Source organism: Salvelinus sp. IW2-2015, linkage group LG9 (genome assembly GCF_002910315.2).
Source record: "Salvelinus sp. IW2-2015 linkage group LG9, ASM291031v2, whole genome shotgun sequence".
Classification (NCBI taxonomy): domain Eukaryota; kingdom Metazoa; phylum Chordata; class Actinopteri; order Salmoniformes; family Salmonidae; genus Salvelinus; species Salvelinus sp. IW2-2015.
In genome coordinates this window covers 25,366,147-25,379,932 of record NC_036849.1, presented here as the reverse complement: position 1 = coordinate 25,379,932, position 13,786 = coordinate 25,366,147, and positions in this window count along the sequence as shown.

Below are 13,786 nucleotides of genomic sequence, written 5' to 3'. Positions count from 1 at the left end.
GTGTCGTCTCCTCTTCCCGGACGAGGAGAGGAGAGAAACAGAATGGATCGGTAGACCAATGCGCAGCGAGGTGTGATGACATAATGATTTATTGAAAAAACAGACGAACACTGACACGAACTAGACTTCAGAAATACAAAATAACAAACGGACAACGTAGACGAAACCTGAACATGGAACTTACAATAAAAGACACGAAGAACTCACGAGCAGGAAACAGACTACATCAAACGAAATAACACCGAAACAATCCCGTGTGGTGCGCAGACACAAACACAGGAGACAATCACCCACAAACAAACAGTGTGAACAGCCAGCCTATATATGGTTCCCAATCAGAGGAAAACGTAAACCACCTGTCTCTGATTGAGAACCATATAAGGCTGATTAACAGTGATCTAAACACAAAACATACAATGCCCACCCCAACTCACGCCCTGACCAACTAAACATATACAAAAATAACATAAAATAGGTCAGGAACGTGACATAACCCCCCCCTCAAGGTGCGTACTCCGAACGCACCACCAAAAGTTTAGGGAGGTCTGGGTGGGCATCTGACCACGTGGTGGCTTAGGCTCCGGGCGTGGTTCCCACCCCACCATAATCAATCCCCGCTTCTTTTATCCCCCTCACAATGCCCACCCTCCAAATAACCCCACCTAAATTAAGGGGCATCATCAGGATAAGGAGCAGCACCGGAATGAGGGGACAACACCGGAATGAGGGGCAACACCAGAATGAGGGGCAACACCAGAATGAGGGGCAACACCAGAATGACTGGCTCTGGACGCTCTTGGCTGGTTGACGGCTCTGGACGGTCATGGCTGGCTGACGGCTCTGGACGGTCATGGCTCGCTGACGGCTCTGGACGGTCATGGCTCGCTGACGGGCTCTGGACGGCATGGCTCGCTGACGGCTCTGGACGGTCATGGCTCGCTGACGGCTCTGGACGGTCATGGCTCGCTGACGGCTCTGGACGGTCATGGCTCGCTGACGGCTCTGGACGTCATGGCTCGCTGACGGCTCTGGACGGTCATGGCTGCTGACGGCTCTGGACGGTCATGGCTCGCTGACGGTCTGACGGTCATGGCTGGCTGACGGCTCTGGGACGGTCTGCGTGGAAGGCTCTGGCTGATCCGGTCTGGCGGAAGGCTCTGCTGATCCGGTTGGCGGAAGGCTCTGGCTGATCCGGTCTGGCGGAAGGCTCTGGCTGATCCGGTCTGGCGAAGGCTCTGGCTGATCCGGTCTGGCAGGCTCTGGCTGATCCGGTCTGGCGGAGGCTCTAGCGGCTCCTGTCTGGCGGACGGCTCTAGCGGCTCCTGTTCTGGCGGACGGCTCTGTAGGCTCATGGCAGACGGGCGGCTTTGCAGGCTCATGGCAGACGGGCGGCTTTGCAGGCTCATGGCAGACGAACAGTTCAGACGGCGTATGGCAGACGGCAGTTCAGCGCCGCTGGGCAGACGGCAGTTCAGGCGCCGCTGGGCAGACGGGCAGTTCAGGCGCCGCTGGGCAGACGGGCAGTTCAGGCGCCGCTGGGCAGACGGCAGTTCAGGCGCGCTGGGCAGACGGGCAGTTCAGGCGCGCTGGGCAGACGGGCAGTTCAGGCGCCGCTGGGCAGACGGCAGACTCTGGCCGGCTGAGACGCACTCTAGGCCTGGTGCGTGGTACCGGAACTGGAGGTACCGGGCTAAGGGACAGATGACATAATGATTTATTGAAAAAACAGACGAACACTGACACGAACTAGACTTCAGAAATACAAAATAACAAACGGACAACYTAGACGAAACCTGAACATGGAACTTACAATAAAAGACACYAAGAACTCACGAGCAGGAAACAGACTACATCAAACGAAATAACACCGAAACAATCCCGTGTGGTGCGCAGACACAAACACAGGAGACAATCACCCACAAACAAACAGTGTGAACAGCCAGCCTATATATGGTTCCCAATCAGAGGAAAACGTAAACCACCTGTCTCTGATTGAGAACCATATAAGGCTGATTAACAGTGATCTAAACACAAAACATACAATGCCCACCCCAACTCACGCCCTGACCAACTAAACATATACAAAAATAACATAAAATAGGTCAGGAACGTGACAATTGGACTCTAGGAAACCGATTATTTAGAAACCACAGCTAAATGGAAAGTGCATTTACCTGTAAAGGATGTTAGATTCAGAAAATGCCCCATGCATTTGGTGGGCTTATTGAGTTTTTGAACTGTTTCACATTTACCATATTGCAGGCCTATTGATTCCTGCAATAAAAGGAAAAGGTGTTTAATAGTTCCTGTAATATTAGATTTGATCTACTATTGATTTTATACACAATCAGTGGTGGATATACTGAGGCAGAAACGCAAGAAAACAGAATTACTAGGGACATTGTTTTTTATTAGTTTAATGAGTTAACTGTTCATTAAGGATGTATATACATGCTTTATTGTCTTATGCTTTAGAGATGTGGCGTTGTGCAAGTGATATTTGACCAACTGGTATTTCAAAAGAGTATGCTATGGTCAAATAACCGTCAATTTCGCAACTACGTCATCTGCACAACACGGGGTCATGTTTAAACCATTAATGACGCAAGTTTCCTGCCAGCATAGGTTGGGCTGGTGTGTGGATGAAAGCTTAGCTGACGTCTTTAAAGCCTCTGAACTAGCAAGACCCGGGACCCAAAGCAGGCAGACAGACAGACAGAGACAGACAGACAGAGAGCTAGCAGAATCCTAATGTCAGTCCGCAGAGTTCTCTCTCTGTAGTTTGGGGCTTGTTAATTATTTATCAGCCAGCTAACGAGGCACTATACTTTCCAAGTAGGGCTGAGAGAGAGCGAGAGGGAGTGGAGGGGCCCGAATGAAAGGCATGAAAGGGTTTTTAGTGTCAGATTACAACTTCAAACAACTGGGGGAGAATCTTGTCAATAATCAGAGATGGAATTTTAGCCTTTACCACCTCACTCCTCTATCAGATGAATGGTGGGAGCTACCTGCAGCACATACAGAGAGGCTAATCTTACCCTGCTGTTCTGTGTCTGTCGGCATTTAGTGATTCAGCCTATGGGTTCCCATTCTCCAACACTGGGGCCCTGTTGATGCCATCTCAAATTCTCTGAATTCTAGCATTGCCATTTCACTTGTATAAAGCTACTGCACAAAATAATGCCAAAACAAGGCATACTCTAGGTTACCTCGAGATACAATAGAGCTGTCCTCGTATACCCCTCAGGTATGCAGTGTCTGTTCTGAAGGAAGCCCAGTCATTCATCGGCACCAAGCCCTTTTGTTTCAATCCATAAATATCCTAATGTTTGGAATTGACAAGTTCTACGGTGGCTTCCCACCCACAAAATTATTTAAAACCCTGACATTTCATGGTGGCGTTTTGATCGAGCTCTCACTGTGGAAATGAGTGTATCCCTTCATAAGCTTTTTAAGAAGACTTTGAGCTTTTTAAGAAGACCTCAGCCGTCTACAGATTATTTAACTTTGACAGTTGGGAGTTTTTACACTAAGATCTTTGAAATAGTTTAGTGTTCATGCATGTATTTCCTAGTTCTCTGCCTGTTCATAACACACATGGCTTGAAGTTACCGAGGAGAGACATGGAGCYTCATTTTTCTATTTCATTTATTTAGGCAAGTCAGTTCAGAAGACATTCTTACATACAATGACGGCCTACCCCGGCCAAACCCGGACAATGGGCCGATTGTGCGCCGCCCTATGGGACTCTCAATCATGTCCGGATGTGATACAGCCTGGAGTCGAACCAGGGACTGTAGTGACGCCTCTTGCACTGGGATGCAGTGCCTTAGACCGCTGCGCCACTCAGGAGCCCATTATAAATAGGCCATAGCATTGATTTTATAAAAACACATCACACCACTAACCCTAGGCTAATGACTAATTAAAGCATTAATGCACATTAACAACCAGATACTAGATAACCTAGACTGACAACATTAGTATCTCACTTCCCCATCACACGTGACAGAGGATGTATCAGGAAACTCCGATTAATTAATGAATCAGTGCCTGCATCGTTTTGCTCTGCGCAAGTATCAATATATCAAGCCATTAAGCCAGTCAATACCCAAGTGGTCATTTGGGACAAAAGATTGTTAATTGGATAATTGTTTAACCCCCCCCCCCCCCCCCCAGGCAGGCAGATCATTTATGTTAATGAATGGGAAAAGTGCAGTGAGAAATGTAAAGAACGATGTTTGTGCCAGCTGAAGGCTCCCTGGGCAACATACATTGATCCTCTGTGTGCTTTGTTTATCAGGGCTGCTGTGGGGAGATCATGCTTTTGGAATTAAAGGACTGAGGGCTCCAATTAGGTCTGCCGCCTGGCCTGACACACACAGACCCGAGTGTCTGTGGTAATCACTGACTGACCTGCCTCCTGTGTGTCTGTGGTAATCACCACTGACCTGGTCTGGAACAGAGCTGACTATGGAAATGTCCAGAAAGACAAATCATGTACTGTATATGACATACTACCCTAGGAAAAGTAAATACTATAATATGTGTATTCTGATCAACTGATGTTCCTGAAAATCTTCCTTTTGCTACTGGTCATTGACTTGTTGGCTACCTTAGTTTGTTAATGCAGTCCCATCGCCTTCCTCTAGCGCTCTGTCAGATGTCCCATTTGCTCCAATGCCCTTTGCTCAAGATCTGAACAAACAGGACGACCCTTCGCTGGGTCATTACACCCAAGCTGAGCTGGGAGAGAGCAGTGCACGCTGACATGACAGAATGGAGCACTGTGTGCTCCCTGGCGAACCACGCTGGAAGATCAGCAGCAACCTCCCCCTAGGTGCCAGCTAAAGCCACATTGTTTCTGGTTATTTATGTCTGCACCGTTTGAAATTCCACCTGTGCACCATCCCATGGGAACTGGGATTCTTTATATTCACAACGCATGATTGATTTCACTCTGATGTCCACCAGAAAATGAGATGGGCCAGTATAAATACAATTGTTTAATTGTACAGTAGGGGATTTTAGGGACAGAGATCAAAGGTGTTGGCATGATTTATTGTTTTATAGAGTTTGAGGTGCCAGTGCATTGTTAATTGGGAAGGCTGAGCAGCACATGCAATACTATGTGGTATTTTGTGTGAACTCTCGGTTTCTATGCTGTCCTCTGCGTACTCTTTTCAAATGTCCAATAGGATAGCTTAGATTGGCCTGAAGTTAGTGGATTGGACAATTTGAATGCTATGATACTATTCACAAACTAGCTAGTTTGATTCCACACAGTGAGCCAAGGACAAGAGGATAAGATGTACATATTGTCTTCTTGGCCAGAGATTCAATTAATGTCAAAGTTAAGCATTTGTTCTACATAGCATTCATTGTTTCAACTCCTGAGATGTCCATTACTGTCACGAACTGGCTTGTAGCCCGTAACAAAGAGGGAGATAACGTGGATATAACAAAAATATATTTATTAAATAAAGTAAACTATATCCAAGTAACAATTGAGTGTGTAGTCAGTAGTGTAAGTGAGTGGATGCGTGCATAGATGGTAATAATGAGGAGTGTTGATTAGGACACATCATAGACCTRGAGGGTTATGGTCAGTGTAGACCACAATAGGTACTACACCCGACGTACACCTCGAAGTGTTGTAGCGCCCATATGAGTGCTAGCACTTCTTTTTCCACCATGGAGTAGTTCAACTTATAATGGTTAAACTTCTTGTAAAATAAACGAACATGCCTCTCAACACCGGACACATCTGRTTGCAGCAGGACTGCACCTGCCCCCACATGACTTACATCCACCTGCAAGGTGAATGACAAATCCATTGGCGGAGCAACCAGCACCGGAGTTGAGGTAAGCAACCTCTTTGCATCCTCAAAAGCCTGTTGACAGAGAGGAGACCAGATGTAAACCACCTTAGCTTTCAGCAAATCTGTCAGGGAGTGACTACGGTAGAGAAGTTCCTGKAGAAACTACAGTAATAACCAATCATTCCCAAGAAACGCATCAGTTCCTTTTTAGTAGTTGGTGGTGGAAAAACATCAATAMCTACCACTTTAGCCCAAACAGGATGCACTTCACCCTGCCCAACTATCTTACCAAGGTACTTATCAGTCGTCTGAGCAAACTCGCATTCAGCCATATTGATAGTGAGGAGACCCGCAGCCAGGAGGTCCTAACAAGGCTTGAATACAGGACAAATGCTCCTCCCAAGTATCTGCATAAACCCCTACATCGTCCAGATAAACAGCGCACCTGACCAGACTGGAGCCAACCCTATTCATAAGGTGCTGAAAAGTGCCAGGTGCATTACGGAGACTGAAACTCATAACCAAATACCAGTATAGACCAGAGGGTGTAATAAAGGCAGAGATTTCACCTGCCAATAGCCCTTTAACAGGTAAAAATTGCTCACAAACTTTGCTGCTCCGACCTGCTCAATGCAGTCCTCCATCCGAGTAAGAGGAGATGAATCTGGCTTAGTGACACTGTTTACCTTACGGTAGTCTGTACAAAATCTGTTTGTTCCATCCGGTTTACTGACCAAGATACAGGGAGAAGCCCAGCTGGAGAAAGAAGGCTCTGCAATATCACTCCAGCATGTACCTGATCTCAGCATCCAGACAATGGATTTTCTCAGACGAAACTCTATAGAACCACTGACGGATGGGGTCAGCATCCCCAACATCAATATCGTGTTCTATTAAGTTTATACCTGTAGGTGTAACGGCTTTCTTCCAGGGGTGAAGGAGAGGACCAAAGTGCAGCGCGGTTAGTGTTCAACATGTTTAATTTGACGACAAGTGAACACTACAAACAACAAACAAAACAACAAACCGTGAAAACCGATACAGACCTATCTGGTGCAGAACACAAACACAGAGACAGGTAACAACCACCCACAACGAACACAGTGAAACAACCTACCTAAATATGACTCTTAATTAGAGGAACGCAAAACACCTGCCTCTAATTAAGAGCCATACCAGGCAACCCTAAACCAACATAGAAACACACAACATAGAATGCCCACCCAAAACTCACGCCCTGACCATCACACACATACAAAACAACAGAAAACAGGTCAGGAACGTACAGAACCCCCCCCCCCAAGGTGACGCCGGGCGCACCAGCAACAAACCAGGGAGGTGGGTGGCACGTGACCACGTCGTGCCCAGCTCCGACGCGTCCCACACCCCATCAACTCCCCCTCTATCCCCTCCCAATGACCACCCTGCAACTAAAACCACCTAAATGAAGAGGCGGTAAAACCAACATTGGCGATTAATGCAGCACTCTGCGATAAAGGCAGCCCCGAGATATAAACGCGCGCGAGTCCTCTTGATGAAACTCTGCATGGTCCTGCACTGAGAGCGAACTCGCCATCGTCCTGTGATAACTGAGGATCTTCTGCACCCTGCGCGTAGGACCTGGCATACACGAAAGTTGAAGTTGCACGTCGTCGCATCCCGGCCAGAGATGACCTCTTGGTCATACGTCCCGGAGGAGAAGAAGCCTACTGACTGCTCTAGAGACCAGGCTCGCAAGAGGAGCTCTGCAGCTCCGGGCTGCCATCTCTGGCAGGTCCCGGGCGTGGGACTCTGGCAGCCGGCTAAGGCAGCGGGGATGTTAGGGCAGGAGTTGCCGGCACGAAGAGCTCTGGCGCAGTCCTGTCTGGCGGAAGCCTGTGAGATGCATGAATCCCCTGCCTTCCTCTATGCGCAAGCTTGCTAACCCGTCTCCGGACGAAAGTGTCTCAAGATGTGCGACTACCGGTCTGCTGAGAGCTCTGCTTTGATCCGCAGTCTGGCGGAAGACTCTGTCTGATCCGTCTGCGCGGAAGCTCTACGCCCTGTCTGGCGGAACGGCCTTCTGAACCTCCCTGGTTCTGGAGCGGATAACAATGGGTCATCTAGTTAGGCTCCATCTGGCCAGGACGGCGGGCATTTGCAGGGCTCATGGCAGTACGGCGCGGCTTTTGTCAGCTCAGCGCACGAGTAGGAGCTCCTATCGGCACGACTGGCCTTGCTCTCATGGCAAGATCGGACAAGTTCCATACCTGGGTGGGTGGTAGAGAGCAGACGGGCAGTCAGACCCGCTGGCAGACGGCAGTTCAGGCGACGCTGGGCAGTGGCACGGCAGTTCAGGCGCCGCGGGCAGACGCTGCAGTTGCAGGCTCCTCTGGCAGCTCTTACGGCTCTGCAGAGCGCGCGCTCTGCGGTCAACGCCTGGACTCTGGACCGGGCATAGACGCACTGTGGAGTCTGGAGTGCTTATTCATGAGGAGAGTTGGAGAAGTCTTGATCTGCAAATGGCATGCAGGAGGGGGTACCGAAACTGGACACGTACCTGGGCCTAAAAGACACCACCTTCGCTATCGGGCCTCCTGGGGGGTAACGGAAAACAGCGGGCACGACCTGTTCTCTCCTTGAGCCAGCAAATCTATGCCCATGGTTGTCTTAGTATGGCCGACCCACAAAAGTCCTTACCCCCAAGTAATATCCGCAAAGATACTGAGCTGAGGCACGCACCTCAGCGAGTCGGTCTGAGTAAGAACATCCTACACGCGTCTCTGGTGAGACCACAGGAACCTTCGAGCTGGAGATATATTGGTGTATGTCGCGGATACGAGCAACTGGGCTGGAACACACACCATCTGCTGTAGTAGTCGCATTGGGGAACAGGCTCTGCGAATCACTGAGAAGCCGTGCGTGTGTAGCACTGTGGTACGATGGGTGGGAAAATTGGCGCACGGAGTACCGGACCGTGAAGCGAGACACTCGGCTCTCTTGGCGCGACCTACGCCCCCAAGATGCATCAAATACACACGAGGTGAATGTCCCCGTAAGACCACTACTCCAGATAGCCAGGTCCCTGATGTGACTAGCCCGCTTGGGTCTCATAGCACCCAAGCGACACCCTGGCAGACACCATCACGATATTTGAAGGCCTTTGGGTCTGCACATGTTACACCCTGCCCTCACAGCGAGCCTGTACTGGACCAAACGCCAGATACAACGTTGGGCCGGCCCTTGCATGCACTCCGTCCCATGAGCGCGCATCTAGCCCTACCCAGTGCGGCAAGGTGAATACCCGCACTGCGTCTTGCAAAGACGGCGGTAAATCTGGGACACCGGGCGATTCACTTTTCACCGTCCAGCAAGACCGGGGGCATTTGTAATTATGTGCTCCCGTACTCCCGCTCTCCACCGGTAATTCTAGACCACTTCAAGGGCGAAAGTCAGAGAGTCCAATCCGTAAGTGAGCTTACTGGCCCAAATCCACATCAGGTCTCTTGTCTCTTCGACGTCTCCTCCTCAATTAACACTCCCACTAATGCACAATGATCATCCCCTGCTTACAAAGGTCTGCCATCCTTCTACCTTTTTCCTCTCTCAATCTGTGTTTCCCTAATAGACTCCTCCACATTCACATTCTATTCTTACTGTCAAATTTTAATTGGACCCACACTCGTCTCTTATTTCATGTAAGCACGGGGAACTCGGCTTCAAATCGCCACTGACCCATGACCTTACTCCCCAGGCTGTGCTCTCCCCTCCAAAGAATTTTTGAGCCTTCTCGCTTCCAAGCCTCTCTACGTCTGTCATGCTCTTCTAATACTATCCGCGCCGCTCGTTAGCCGCCCTCCTTTCTATCCTCCCAATTTCTTGTACGTTACAGCGTTTTCTGCAGTATCTCCTTCTTCACCATATCCATCACCAAAAAAGCCATCTCTTTCTATTCTCGGCCTCATAATTATTCTTCAGCTAAGTTACCTTCTACCGTTCTTGGAATACCTTAGTTTGTATATCCTTATTATGGAAACTGGTCCCGCTGGACTTGCTCCCCGACCACGCTGCTATGTCCCGTTTGTGCGTGTTGCAATGTAAACGATACTGTCTTTTACTGCCGAGTGTTGTTAACTACTGAGACAGAAGGTATCACCAAACACATTACAGCTAACAGCTTACACAGTTAGTTGCACATGAGTTTGTAAAAAATTCTCGAACGAAATAGGTGTCCCAGCGACAAACAACAAACAAAACAACAAACCGTGAAAACCGATACAGACCTATCTGGTGCAGAACACAAACACAGAGACAGGTAACAACCACCCACAACGAACACAGTGAAACAACCTACCTAAATATGACTCTTAATTAGAGGAACGCAAAACACCTGCCTCTAATTAAGAGCCATACCAGGCAACCCTAAACCAACATAGAAACACACAACATAGAATGCCCACCCAAAACTCACGCCCTGACCATCACACACATACAAAACAACAGAAAACAGGTCAGGAACGTGACAGTAGGTGTATTAGAAAACAAAACTGCAGATTTACATGGCACAGTTTGTGTGCTTTCTTCCGTTCCGGAGTGGCAACTAGAAAGTTTTGTTTTTACCGTATATGGACCTTGAAACTTGGTTTGAAAAGGAGAACCAACAATTGGCAGCAAAGCAAGAACCTGGTCACCTGGACTAAAGTGACGAGGCTCAGCTCACCGATCAAATATTCTCACCAGTGGTGTATAGGCGTCGCCGGAAATCACACATAAGATAACAGGGACCGAGGTGGCTCGGGAGACTTCCATTTATCCTGGAGCACCGCTAGAAGCCCACGTACACTATGTCTGAACACTAGGTAATTTGGACTGAAACCTGTGCCCTCCTGTTAAAACTTCCCTGGCGGCTAACAGTAACCAAGGCAACCCCTCCTCCCAATCCTTATCCATCTCCGTACAATAAGTTCTCAGCAAAGACTTGTGTTTGATTGAAACGTTCCAGCGCTCCTTGACTGCGCGTGATAGGCGCTTGCCAAATTGTGTTTAATATGGAGCTGTTTGAGAACCTGACCAAACAGATTAGACGGGAAATTAGAACCTTGGTCACTCTGAATAACATTAGGGATTCCAAACAGTGAGAAACTGCTTTTAGCACAGTCAAAGCTTTTAGCACAGACTTAGTCGTGATAGACCGGAGAGGATAGGCAGCAGGAAACCTAGTGGTCCAACACATTACAGTGAACAGGTAACTACTACCATTCTTGGAGTGAGGCAGAGGGCCAACACAGTCAATAATCAAATAATCAAAAGGCTGGCTGAATACGAGAATAGGAAACAGTGGTACCGGCTTATTTGCTAGATTTGGTTTACCTGTTAATTGACAGGTGTGACAGGTTTTGATGAACGCGGAGGAAACATCCCACTTTAACCTAGGCCAAAATAAATGTTTCGGTATGCGATTGTAGGTTTTCCTCATGCCCAGATGTCCAGCAACATTGTTGTGGGAAGTTTAACACCAACTCACAACTTAACAGCACAACATCCTGACTAATAGACTCCCAACAAAACGACTATGAGGCACTAGGGCATCATAAGACCTACCTCAGGCTCCCGTTTCTTTTGGCCCTCCATGTATACTCATGTGCAAACATACTGCGAAATATGCCAGAAAACCAGAGATGTCCATAGGTCTGACTGGGCTCCTCTCTGTTCACTGCTAGTGATCTCTACCCCATTCAAGAGAATTGCAATGGACATTATTGGATCCTTGGAGAAGAGTAGTGCAGGTTACGAGTACACCCGGTTCCCGGAAGCCTTCCCACTCRGTTCCTTAACCACTCCAAAAATAATCAGTGCTCCTGTTAAGCTCTTCTCTCGTGTAGGAATTCCAGATGAAATCCTGATGTACCAAGGGTCAAACTTCACCTCACGACATGGGGTTCAACTCCACCAACAGCTGGACATTAAATGCTTGAGAACCACTCCCTACTATTCCCAAACGGATGGGCTCGTAGAGAGATTCAATCAAACGCTCAAGAACAAGTCTGTGGCCGACACGGGCAAAGACTCAGATAAGTGGTTACCATTTCTGCTTTTTGCTTACAGGGAAGTGCCTCAGGCGTCGACAGGTTTCTCGCCCTTCAAACTCCTCTGAGTGGCCAGTGCAGGGACCACTGGACCTGCTGAAGAAGTGGTGGGAGGGTCCCCCAGCATCTACCTCGGGACAGGGGATTGTCCAGTACATCCTCCAGATGCGGAACAGGCTGGAGAGGTACCGAAAGGAAGCTAGGGCAAACCTTCAGAAGGCCCAGAAGAGAGGGTATGACCAGCACGCTTGCCACAGAGAGTTCGAGCAAGGACAAGTCCTGCTCCTCCTTCCCTCGTCTACCTGCAAGCTCCTTGCACAGTGGCAAGGACCATACCTAATTGTGAGGAAGATGGGCCCGGTGACCTACGAGATGCTGCACCCGGACGAGGGTAAGGAGAAGCAAACCTACCATGTGAACCTCCTGAAGGCCTGGGAGGAGAGAGAGGAACTCTCCAAGGGGACGTCCTTCCTAGTCCGCAGAGTAGAAGAAGAGGATGAGTTGGAGGGGGTCACAGAGGCATGGAAAGGACGAGCTGAGGTCATACTGGCTCACCTGGAAGAAGGCAAGCAAGATGTGTTGAAGCAGCTGTTTGGCAAGTATCCAGCCCTCTTCAGTCAGAAGCCAGGAAGAACCAAGGTCCTGGAACACATCATCCGTTTGAATCCTGACCAGAAACCTGTGCGCCAGCATCCTTACCGTGTGCCTGAGAGGCTGGTGGTAGCCCTCAAGGGAGAGGTCCACACCATGATAGAAATGTATGTTGTCGAGGCATTATCAAGTAAATGGAGCAGCCCCATTTTCCTTGTCACAAAGAAGGATGGGTCTTTGTGTGTCTACATGGACTTCCGTAAGTTTAATGCCATCTCCCAGTTTGATGCCTACCCCATGCCCCGCATTGACGACTTACTGGAGAGAATAGGCAGAGCTCATTACATCACCACATTGGATCTCTGCATCTTTGCTGCCAATTTAGACAATGTAGTGATCTACAGCCACTCCTGGTAGGAGTACATACAGCATCTTAGCTATGTCCTTGGGAAGATCCATGATGCAGGCCTCCGCTTAACCTCCTGAAGTGTGAGTGTGCTAAACAGGAGACAAAGTACCTGGGTTACCAGCTGGGTAAGGGTGAAGTTTMGCCTCAGGTGGACAAAGTGGAGTCCATCAGGAACAGCCCTCAACCCAGGACCAAGACACAGGTGAAGTCCTTCCTAGGTCTGGCAGGGTGGTACCGGAGATTCATTCCCCATTTCTCAACTATCGCGGTTCCTCTGACAACCCTCACTTCAAAGGTGGCCAGCAACCCTGTGAAGTGGACTGAATGTGATGAAGCATTCATAATGCTGAAAAAATGCCTGTGATCATCCCGTTCTTCAGACCCCTGATTTTCAGAAGAGGTTCCTTGTACAGGTGGACACTTCGGCTGTGGGAATTGGAGCTGTACTGGCCCAAGGGGAGCCAGGAGAAGAGCTCCCCGTGCTGTAACTGAGTCAGAAGCTCTTGTCCAGGCAAACCAAGTATTCAACCATTGAGAAGGAGTGGCTTGCTATAAATTGGGCACTAGATAGCCTCCGGTACTACCTTTTTGGGAGAGTATTTGACCTGCACACGGACCACAGAGCCCTGAACTGGATCCAGACCATGAAGGACTGGAATTCTCTCGTCACCAGGTGGTATCTGGAGCTTCAGCCCTTCCAGTTCTGTGTCCGTCACAAGGCAGGAAATAAAATGTCACAGCAGACTACCTATCCCGACTCCTGAACCTGGTCGCTTCAGGAGAGGAGGAAGGTAATGTGATGGAGAAGTCCATCACTGGCCGCGGGCAGCATTTGGTAAGCCAACACACACACATCTCCCCCTCCCTGCTCCGTTTTCAGCTACATTAGCAATGTGGGT